This window comes from Tenrec ecaudatus, chromosome 7, assembly GCF_050624435.1.
Source record: "Tenrec ecaudatus isolate mTenEca1 chromosome 7, mTenEca1.hap1, whole genome shotgun sequence".
In the NCBI taxonomy this organism is placed as follows: Eukaryota; Metazoa; Chordata; class Mammalia; order Afrosoricida; family Tenrecidae; genus Tenrec; species Tenrec ecaudatus.
Genome location: NC_134536.1, coordinates 127,765,209 through 127,777,404, shown reverse-complemented (window position 1 = coordinate 127,777,404; position 12,196 = coordinate 127,765,209).

Below are 12,196 nucleotides of genomic sequence, written 5' to 3'. Positions count from 1 at the left end.
TTAGATCAAGAGTAATTGTACAGTAAGAAAACATCCCAGCCCAGTCCAGATCAAGTCCATAAGTCTGTTATTAGCCCATATGTCCAATACCTGTCTATAAAGTCCTCTTCAGACTCACAAAACACTTGCAATGATGCTGAATGCAAGGCGATCACAGGCCAGTGGGTGGAAGGTCTTGCGGATCCAGTGGCGGTGGACGCATCAACACCGGCATTCGTCTCCATGTGGCTCCTCCAGCTCCAGGGCTCTGCCATCAGCAGAACTCCATGTGGCTTGTCCACAGGACTGTCAAGCAGGGGGGGGTGTCCCGCCTCCAGGAAGGAAGACAGCGGTTCCCAGAATCCTCAGGAGAGGGCCATGCCCACACAGGAGCCTCATTTACTATGTCCTGATAGACAGGTTAGACTCCACCCCTTTGCTCAAGTTGACAGTAGATGATGTAACTGCCACAGCCCCCCTTGAATGGTTTACAGAAACGAGAGCTGGGCCAGGACCGTGCACACCCCTGTCCATCATAGCACTGAGCCAGAAATAATCCAAAGTGCCCATCCACTAGTGAATGAACCAGCCAACTCGGGTGCACCCACACCACAGGGGGACACTCTTTAATGCGCTGTGAGAGAGCACCTGGGAGTCAGTGAAACATCTCACACTGTGATGAGTCCAGAGCAAATGACGCCCAGCAGAACTGGTCGGTCATAAAAGGACTCTCGTTCACGGAGACCACTAGAAAGAGCCAAGGGAATGTTTATACGCAGAAAGAAACCTTTGGACGCTACCAGGGCTGGGAGGGGAAGTCGCTCACTAGAAGGTGGACACATATTAACTTGGCTGAAGGGAAGGGCAATACAGAACAAGCGGGAGCCTGCTCAGCACGATCGAGGCAAGGGAAGACACTGGCGGGCGCAGCGTGCTAGAGGCAGCGTAGGTGAATGTGATTACACGCACCAGTCTTCACGGACAGGGCTAACGGAGGCCTGGCACCGGATGCAGACGCAGTCCAGCTCCGCAGGTGGGGGAAAGTGATTGGGACTATGTTCCACAAGATACCTCTACCTCTGTATGTACGTGTGCTACAAATGCACCGTGAGCATAGCAGAGCATACAGGAGGTCACGTGGAGAACACCCACCTTGAGGGTCTTGAGGCTCAGGGCCACAGGCTTGGGGGACATCGAAACCCACAGCATAGCACGGTGCACGAAGTCAGTGTTCTACATCCTACTCTGGTGAGTAGGGACTGGGATCTTAAAAGCTTTCCAGCGGCCTTGTAACACACACCTATTAGTCTCTTCCCACATGTGTGAGTCCGGGTGGACTAGAGAAACAAATCCAGAGACACTCATACGTGGATAAGTAAAAGCTTTATATCAAAAATCAATTGTATATTGAGAAAACATCCCAGCTCAGGTCAGATCAAGTCCATAAGTCCGGTATTAGTCCATAGGTCTGATACCAGTCCATAAATTTCTCTTCAGACTCAAGCAACACATGCAATGGAAAATCTCAGGCCAGTGGGTGGAAAGTCTTGTGGATCCAGTGGTGGTGGAAGCATCTCAGTGCTGGTAGGGGTCACCACGTGGCTCCTCCAGCTCCAGGGCTCTGGCAGCGTGGCTCCATGTGGCTTGTCAACAGGAATGTGTAGCTGAGAGTGTGTGCATGGCCTCCAGTGAGCCGTTTATCTCCATCACGCCTCCAAATGAGGCCATCAAGCTGCGACCTGATTGACAGGATAGATTCCACCCCTTCACAAGTGGACAGGAGATGATGTAGCTGCCACACCACCCAAAGCAAAGAAGAGCAAGGATGTGCAGCAAACAGTTAGGACCCTGCTCACCTCAGTCTATATCACCCTGAGACCCGAAGAACTAGACGGTGCCCGACTACCTCTGCTCATCACTCTGAAGTGGATCACAAGAGGAAGTGCTGGGCAGAGAGGGAGAAAAACAGAAAACAGAGCTCAAAATCACACGAGATCGTACTTCCAGGTTGCACAGAGGCTGCTGAAATCCTCAAGTCGGTGGCCCTTAGACACCCTTCGATCCTGAACTGAACCCCAGAACTCGGCTTTCAGCCAAACAACAGACAGTCCTAGAAGGGGTAGAATCACAAATGAGAGCAGCATTTACCCAGGGATCAAGCTCAGAAGGCAGGAAGGGCTGAGAAAGCAGGTCCAGTGTGGGCATGAGAAAAGGGTGGTGACATCATGTGGACAGCCATCCATGCCCGAAACGACATGTGCATGCAGTGCTACATGGGAAACCAATGTGATGTGTAAGCTGCCACCCCCAGAAGGCACCCAAAAAACCATTGTCTTACCATGTCAGAAATCCAAATTGGGGTCTACCTCTTGAATATTTGTTCTGTGTTTTTCTGTTTATTAGGATTGGTGACCCTATAGAGACAGCAAGTAGAATACGGGTTTGGGGGGACATGTTAGGGGTGCAGTGGGGGAGGGGAGTCAAGGGGAGCTGATGTCAAGGAGTCAAGAAGGAAGCGTGTTTCGAGACTGACTGTGGCAGCAATCACACAACACTGCTTGATGTGATTGAACTACGGAATGATATGATATCTGTATTAGCTCCCAAGAAAAAGGGGTTTGTTTTTTTTGGTGGGGGGAGGGAGTTAAAATTCTATGCTTATTTACTTTGAAATACCAGTGATACATCCACTCCAGGTTAGCCAAAAATAATACATTTTCCTTTTGATAAAATACATTATTTATAAACATGTACTAGAAAGAAAATGTCGCTGTTTACATCTTCCGAAACCTTGGTGATGGTTTAACTGACAACGGCTAGCTTCTCCCATCTTCTTCTGCATCCCATCTGTGACGATATACTTCTTTGGTTGGGAGGGGGAGAAAATCCGCCGTCAGATGTCGGGAAAGGGAAGTAGAGCTCCCAGAAATAAATATTTCATAGCGCTTGCCCTGGTAAGTGGTGGGTGAGCAGCATCCAGCTGTCTCTCCAAAGGAGAGAGCATCCTAATATTGGACTCGGCGAGAGGGGCCGCCAGACAAACAACACAAGCAGTAGAAAGTACTTTACCTGAATAAATAAACAGAGGCAGGGAGTATCAAATAAATCAGGATATTGCACACACACACACACACACAAAATCTACCAAAATGTGATCACTGTATTGGTCCTATGAAAACACTTAGGTTTCATATGTTTCCTGTCTAAAGAGAAATGTTGTATTATGAACATGTTATTTCTAATTCACAAAAGAAATAAACCTCCAGAATGAAAGAGGGGTGTGGGGGGAGATATTTGAATTCAAAGGGGGAGTGGGTTTCCGGCCCCCAGGTGGACACAGTCACCACGCCACAGGGGAGGCATGACTTGCGTGTCCTTTGGAACACAGCTGTGTAGCAGCCAGGAGCGGTGAGTCAGGATCACCGGGACGGAGGGTGACTGAGTGAGAGGGTGGGTGGATGAGTGAGTGAGCAGGTGAGTGAGTCAGCCAGCCAGGCCTGGGCAGGTGGACAAATCCTTGCCCTTGGTGGAGAAAGGCCCTCTCATTCCCTGACCCACAGTCCACAACAGGAAAAACGGGAAGCAAACAGGGAGCTTACTTAGGAAGCACAAAACTCCTTTCCCTTGAAGAACCTCTCACATGGGAGCAGAGGTGGACGCTTCATTGAGCAATTCCTGCAGACCTGTCTCGCCCCAGATGTTGGGAAACCCCAAGTGGCAAGAGGCACGCTGACCACGTGCCGACTGCAAGGAGGGGCGAACACAGGCAAGCTGAGCTCACAGTCACAGGGGTTGTGGTTGGGGCTGTTGGGTCCACAGCAGCTCCACGTGGCAGAACACAGAAGGGTTCCCTGAAGGCTGCCCTTGACCATGATCTTTAGGGGGCCTTTCTCCCAGAGTCTCGAACCACTAACCTTTTCCACTGTAGCCTTGTGCCGGCAGGCCATGGCAGTGGGGAGGACGGGGAGGGCAGAGGGAAGGGAGATGAGAAAGGAAGAGCCAGAGGCCATGACTCGGCCGTCCAGCCAGCAGCAAGAAGGCTCAGGCAGCCCAGGCTGCTGCTCTCTGAACTGGTCTGTCCCCGGGCTGTGCCGAGTCCCAACCTCGGAGGACATGACCCAGCCAACGGGCAGCAGGGACACACTTCAAGCACAGGCGTGGTTTAATCATCAGAGACTTTTTTAAAGGCAGTGATTCCTTTATTTTTTTTCTAACATTATTTTTGAAAATGCCAAGCGTTAAAAAAAACTAAAACAAAGAAACCACCGTACACCCCCTACTTGGACTCGTGAGCTGATGACGTCCTGCAGTAGCCGTCTTTCAGAAACATTAGTGCACGCCCCTAAAAAGGGGATGTCATCACTGCCAGGCGCCATTGAGTCGGCTGTGACCCACGGTGAGCCTGGCACAACAGAACCAAACACTGCCCGGTGCTGGGCCATCCTCACCATCGCCCCCAAGCCTAGGCCTAAAAAGGCAATGAGTAAACTCTATATTATTTATTGCTTGAAACAAAATGAAGAAAACGTATCTATAGTCACTAAGCCTTGTTGTCAATTCCGACTCAGAGTGGCCTGAGAGGACCGAGCAGGACGCCCCCATGGGGTTTCCACAGCTGCAATCTCTACAGAAGCAGCGGCTGCTGGGTTTGAACCATCCACCTTTCAGTGATCACTCAAGCACTTAACCGTGGTGCCACTAGTCTGGGTTTCCCCCCTTCCTTTTGGTACAGGCAAGGAGGCCTGGTGGCTGAAGGCTGGTGGCAGAGCAGGGTCGGGGTTCAACCCCACCAGCTGCTCCTCAGGAGGAAGAGGAGGCTGTCCGCTCCTGTGAAGGTTTACCGCCTCAGAAACCTTGTGAGCATCACGCGGCGTCAGCATCGACTCCATGCAACGGGTTTGGTTTTGTGACATGTACAAATGAAATTTCTGATAGCACAGTTAGGTGCCTCAAAACTCACTGAGTTTTGATGCTGACTCTCAGTGACCACCGCCCTGCGTGGGTACCCGAGACTCACTGTGGATGGAAGTAGCAAGCCCAGTCTCTCTTCCGAGTTGCTGCTGCTGGTTTCGAACTGCTGACCATGCAGATCGCAGCCCACCGTGTGACCAAACCACGACCCCACTGGGGTGCCCACAGTTAGGGAGAGCCGAATTAACTTCTACATATAACAAAAAGAATAAAAACTACATACAGCACTACCAGTAACAGTATCTACCAAAAAGCAACTTAATTAAGCCCAATGGGTCATCTATGGGGCAGGAGACCTGTTTAAAAAATAAATGGGGCAGGTGGGAGCTATGAAATTAATCTAGGTTATTTGTGGGCCGTGGGGCTGGGACTGCACTTTGAAAAAGTCATTTCAAGCAAGGGTTTCATTTTTCTTTAAAACAAAGCAAAAATTCACAGCCATGGAGTCCGTTCTTTCCAATAGAGACCCTGCAGGGCAGAGTAGGACTGCCCCTTTGGGTGTCCAGGGCTTAAGCCTCGACAGGAGCAGCCTCATTTCCCTCCCTCAGAGGGGCTGATGAGTTCAAACCGCTGACCTTATGGTCAGCAGCCAGAGGGCACCCCGCCATGCCACCCGGGCTCCTCTCATTTTCCTTCAGCAAACCTCTTCTAGCAGAATCGTTAATGGCCTTGGTTAACGTGAACCCTCCCCACCCCCTGTCCCCGAAGTGAGAGCAAAGAGGCCTGTCCCAGGCAGGCAGGAAGGCACTGCTTAGCCTGGGGGCTGGGCAGGATGGGCCCCTCGGGAGGTGGTGCCCATCAACTGGACTGGAGGGGAGCAGAGAGACCAGGGCAGACCACATGCCGCTCCCCAGTTCTGTGTGGCGGCCAGGAGTTGGCCCAACTTGGCATGTCAATATTTGTCCTGACATAGCCCAAGATGGTATAGAGCTGCTGAGTCAGAACCGAGGGGAGGGCAGCGAGAGGGCAACGGGCTTGGTTTTTCTGCCCCCGTTTCATTCCAGTTGGAATCCAGGAGTGCCTGGGCCACCCTCAAAACAAGATAAACTCCCCCTGAAAAGGTGGGGGCTGGGTGAAGGTGCGGGGGCTGGGACGAGACATTGGTGGTGTGTCTCATGAGACAGACCTATTGGAATGGCAGGGAGGTAGATGCCAACCGGGCAGCACGCTCCCTGGGGATGGCTGGGCACCACCGGCTTTTTGGAAAGAGTCTGGAGATGGTGTGAGGCTGAGAGTCTAGAAGCAAAGGCGGCAGCGCCTTCAGCCCGGGAGGCCAAAGCGTCTGGAAATGTACTGATGTTTGGCTAAAGGGCACAGCGGGGAAGTGAGTGGCCACGGCGGGCGCTGGGGCAGCTGAAACTGTGACCAGTCACCACCCTGTAGCATGGGTGTGGGGCCGGACGGTGGGAAGGACCGGCATTTGTTGTTGTAATCCCGGCTCTTTTACTCTTGAAGATTGGATGACAAAGCTGGAGAACAGGGAGAGACGCAGCTGCAGGGTCAGGTGTGCATGTGGGCGAAGCCCGAGGTTCCAACGACATGCATGTCTCCTCATGCCAGGACCGTGGGCACCTGGGAAAGGCCTCCAGGGAACCCAGGAGGGTGTCTGCAGCCCACCGAGGTGAAGCACAGGGCGGCTCCGGAGTGACACACCCACAGGTGCCCCCAGTGTGGAGCAACTGCTGGGATGTAGCCCTCGGGGACCCTAGGGCAGCCCCTCCCTGGCACTCAACCCTCCTGGGTGGGCCTCCCTGATGGAGGGACGAGCTGGCTTTGAGCGTGTCCTGTCGGGTGGGAGGTGCCCGAGGGGGTTGGCTTCCGCCCTTTTTGCAGGATTATTGATGGGGATAGGTTGTTCTCGGCACATTCTTTGGCCAAGTTCCACCTACAGCTAAGGGCATACCCTTCAAGATGGGGGGGCGGGGCGGGGGTGACAGCTGCAGAGGGTGGGTGGCCATGATGGGTCACACGGCCAGCTGGGGCTCCTTGAGGATTATGCCCTCTGCCATCGAGTGCCGAGCTCCCTGGAGCAGTATGGCCCTACGTCGCACAACTCCTTAGCAGCAGGGTCCCGGCTGGAACCAGGTTACACACACACACACACACACACACACACACCCCATCTGCAGGAGTCCAGCAGAGAGGGGCCAGCTGTGGGTGGAAGCCCCTGCATCTCAGCAAAGACCTTGCAGTGGACAGAACCTGTGACCCCCAGGGAGAAGCAGGCCCGTGGGCTAGCCTGGGGCAGAGAAGGGGAAAAAACAAAAGCCGGTGTATACTCATCGGGCAACATAATCTGTGATTATAAATAGTTCATGGGCAAAGGAAGCTGCCTTGGCCGAGTGGCTCGGGTGGGGAGAGTGGACAACAAATTGGATCCCAGTTTGCAAAGTGATAGGGCGGCTGGAAACAAAAGCAAAGCCGGGGCTATTCTGGGCAGCATGCTGCGGGCCTGCGTCACCCAGGGGGCGTGTGTCCGGTCACCCGGCTCGGTTGATTGAAACCACAGGCTTCCCGTGGTCAGCACGCAGCACCTCGGGAGGAGAGGCTATGCCCGAGAGACCCGAGGTAGGGACAGCGAGGACAGGAAGGGCAGCTACTCTAAGGGCTTTGGTCAACCTCGGCTGTGGAAGCGGCGGGCGATGGGGTGCCGCAGAGTGGCCGTGGAGCATGTGAAAGGACAGTGACACCACAAAGGAGAAGCAAGCCTGACCCCAGAGAGCAGGGGACCCGAGACACCACAGGGCAGCTCAAGCCGAGTGGGTGGGCTCGGAGCGCAGGCCCAGCTCCAGAGCAGGTCATGCCAGGCTGAGGATCACAGGCTGGCATTTCCTTTGCCTTGGGGAGGGGGACCAAGAAGCAGCCCAGCAAACAGAGCAGTGGTGGACGGGCCTGCTGGGACTCCTCGCCTCAGGCCTGGATTTCCCCTGCTCCTCGGTCACATGCACCATGGTAGCAGAGCATGGCCACCACCGATCCCAGAGGGCCAGGGCGTTCGCCCTCCTACTACACAGAGGTCACGGGGCAGGCAGTCAGTGGTGCCTGAGCCTCTTCTGTCTTGCATTCAAGGCTCACTTACAGGACACCGAGCTCCATGCGCCCCCACTGGATTTAGGGACACTCAGAACACCACCCTCTAGGTCCTTGCCCATAAGAATCCCCACAGGATGGACAGGACAGGTCAACTACCAAGAGCAAGACCCGACCATGCAGTGGTGAGATTCCCGACCTGGACATCAGGGAGCTGGCTCTCAGGCCAGTGTTACACGCACACACGCATGCGCACGCACGCCGGCAGGCTGCTCCCAGGGCACCTCCGTTGGGCGTGCCCACAGCTGTTGGTGCTCATCCTTCTCCATCCTCAATCCCGGCCTCTCCTGCGTCACCACGAGGGCTTCAGCTCACCATGGCCCTCCTCCTCAACCCAACCCACCACCAGGGCAACCGCACCTGCTCCAGGTGTCTGTCTGGCTCCCCCATCCGACTCCGATGCCAAGGTCTTGTGCTACTGCACAGGCTTGCTCTCATCCTTTCTGGCTTCTCTCCACCTCCTCCTCTCACACAACAAAAGGAACTCACTTCCCCAGCCACTACCCCAAAATCAGCTGGCCATCCACCTCCTCTGCACGAGCCTCCCAGTCCTCAGGACCAGAAACGGCCCTGCTCCCCTGGCCACCATGTGCGCCCTCCATCCTGCCACAGGCTCTCTCTGGTGCCAGGGCATCTTCCTCTCCTCGCACCCAGCCAATGCTTACGCATTCATTCCTCATTCAGGTCCAAAGCACATCCCGTGCACTGAGTGCGAGAACACGCCTCGTGTAACTTCCCACCCACATCTGGAGCGGTCCCTCCACCCCACCTGCTTCCCAGTCCACCCCCCACCCCAGGTGAGCACTCCTCTGTGACCACACTGCTGTTCCTTCTCCAGCCTGCGACCCCAGGGACAGAATCTGACCCCTTACACAGGCCTGGGGGTTTACGTGTGTGTGATTGTGTGGTTCGCATGGGGCTCCAGGGGGACAGGGTGGGCTCCGTGAGGGCCAGGGCCATCTCGGCCTCCCCTGCCTGTGCTCACACACATGGCACTGACAGCAGGAAGCAGCGCATACCCACGCCACACTGGCCACTGCCAGCCACTCGGCTCCACCATACGCCACCACCAAGGGCGTGATGCCATTATCATGTGCCCATTGTACAGGCGCAGAAGCTGGGGGGGCCAGGAAGCCAAATGGGTGGTCAGTCAGTAGTGGGGCGTCAGGACCCCAGCCTTGCTTCCGAGGCCTCTCATGCGGACCTGGAGAGGACGCGCTCAGGGCAGGCTGCAGGGCTAGCTGAGCGTATTTACAGACAGGTGACGAGATCATCAGAGGGATCATGGAAGCTAGAAGCAAATGAAGGTGAGCTGCCCTTGGGCCACCTGCACGGGCCCAAGATTACATCCTCTAGTTACTGCTCCGGCAGGCTCCCAGGCTCAGGACAGCTGGCTGATCCCTGGTGGCAGAACTGCAGTGGGTCTTGCTTAGCCTAGACTCTAGAGCAAGGGTCCTCAAACTTTTAAAACAGGGGGCCAGTAACCCACCCAAGGGGTATTGTTTGTGTCTCCACAGGGAAAGAGAGACCAGACTTCAACCGATGCTCCAAGATGTGAATGCAACATGCTGGCGTGGAGTGGGGGACCAGTGGAGAGGTCTGGGGAGCTGGCCCCAACCCCAACTACTAAGGGGACATCTGCCTCTCCCCCCAGAATTCATGTCAAAGGACAGCACTGAATCTACAGCTCTGGGAAAGGGACCTATCTGATCGGAGCACTTGAAGGGGGAGGAGAGAGTGGAGCACATCATGGCCCACCAGGCCAGGTCAATGCTCCCAATTAGAACAGCCAGTCAACAGAGTGGACCACATGGATGTCCCTCACTGATACATAGCCCTACAGGTGACAACACTGGAGACACAGTGAGGGAATTGCACCCGATCGGATCCGCCACACCGAGGCAAAACATGAAGGGATGCAACAGAACAGCAAGGGAATGGAGCGGTGAGGTCCCCAGGGAAAGCTGAAGGTGGACTTTGGGGCCAGGACATGGTGCCCCAACAGACTGGGCTGGAAAACACTCCTAAAGGCCAACAAACAATCCTTGAACTAACTACAAGCTTTTCTTTCTTGTTGTGTTTTGTTTTTGTCATTGGTTTGTTGTTGTTTTATTGTATATTATTGCTTGGTTGTGCTGTCTTGTTTCTGTGTAAGTTATTATCTCCGCAGGTCTGTCTAAATAAGATTGGCTGGATGAACAATTGGAGGAGAAAACAATGGGACTGATAGTTCCGTGGGGACATGGGACACGGGGAGGTGGGGGGAAAGGTAGTGGTGTTAAATCCAGGGACAAGGGAACAAGCAATCCAAATCGGTGGTGAGGAGGGTGTGAGAGGCCTGGTAGGGCATGATCAAGGGTAATGTAGCTAAGAGGAATTGCTGAAACCCTGGTGGGGACTGACCATGATAGTGGGACAGGAGGGAAATCAAAGGAAATAGAGGAAAGAACTGGGAGGCAGAGGGCATTTATAGAGGTCTAGATAAAGACATGTATATATGCAAATATATTTATACATGAAGATGGGGAAATAGATTTATGTGCATATATTTATAGGTTTAGTATTAAGGTAGCAGGACATTGAGCCTCCACTCAAGTACTCCCTCAATGCAAGAATACTTTCTTTTATTTAATTGGCATTCTATGATGCTCACCTTCCCAACACAACCGCTGAAGATAAAGTGGGTGAACAACTAAATGTGGTGAAGAAAGCTGATGGTGCCTGGTTATCAAAAGATATGGCGTCTGCGGTCTTAAAGGCTTGAAGGTAAACAAGCAGCCATCTAGCTCAGAAGCAATAAAGCCCACATGGAAGAAGCACACCAGCCTGTGTGACCACGAGTTGCTGAAGGGATCAGTTATCAGGCATCAAAGAACAAAAAAATCGTATCATTTTGTGCTCACCTCCTGATATGATTGCTGAAGACAAATGGGTGCACAAGCAAATGTGATGAAGAAAGCTGATGGTGCCCAGCTATCAAAAGATATAGCGTCTGGGGTCATAAAGGCTTGAAGATAAACAAGCAGCCATCTAGCTCAGAAGCAACAAAGCCCACATGGAAGAAGCACACCAGCCTGTGGGATCACAAAAAATCAAGGGATCAGGTATCAGGCATCATCAGAACAAAAATTTTACCATAGTGAATGAGCAAGGCAGTGCGGAGTGGAGACCCAAAGCCCATTTGTAGGCCACTGGACATCCCCTTACAGAAGGGTCTTGGGGAGGAGATGAGCCAGTCAGGGTGTGACGTAGCAACGATCAAAATTACAACTTTCCTCTAGTTCCTAAATGCTTCCTTTCCCCTCCTCCCACTGTCGTGATCCAAATCCTACTTTATAAATCTGGCTAGACCAGAGGATGTACACTGATACAGATGGGAACTGGAAGCACAGGGAATCCAGGGCAGATGATCCTCTCAGGACCAGTGGTGTGAGGGGCGATACTGGGAGGGCATAGGGAGGGTGGGTTGGAAAGGAGGAACCGATTACAAGGATCTGCATGTGACCTCCTCCCTGGGGGACATACATCAGAAAAGGGGGGGAAGGGAGACGTGGGACAGAGCAAGATATAACAAAATGATAATTTATCAATTATCAGGGGTTCATGAGGGAGGGGGAGGGAGAAGGAGGGGAAAAATGAGGACCTGATGCCAGGGGCTTAAGTGGAGAGCAAATGTTTTGAAAATGACGAGGGCAACGAATGTACAAATGTGCTTTACACAATGGATGTATGTATGGATTGTGATGGGAGGTGTATGAGTCCCTAATACAGTAAGAAAAAGAAAACACACAAAAATTTTAAAAATTAAAAAAAAGAATTTAAAGAATGCACCCCCCCAAAAAAAGAGGGGGGCCAGTTCACTGTCCCTCAGACCATTGGAGGGCCAGACCATAGTTTTTTTTTAAAAAAAACTATGAACAAATTACTATGCACACTGTACATATCTTATTTTCAAGTAAAAAAACAAACGGGGCAAAAACACTGGGCAGGCCAGATAAATGTCCTTGGCGGGCTGCATGTGTTTGCGGACTCCTCTGGAAGAAAGGTCCCTCCTGTGCGCGGTGGCAACATTGGGAATGTCCAGAACTACTTACTATCTCCAGGCCTCTGATGGACGGACAGACGCCCACCGGGAGAAGAGCGCTGCTCAGATAGT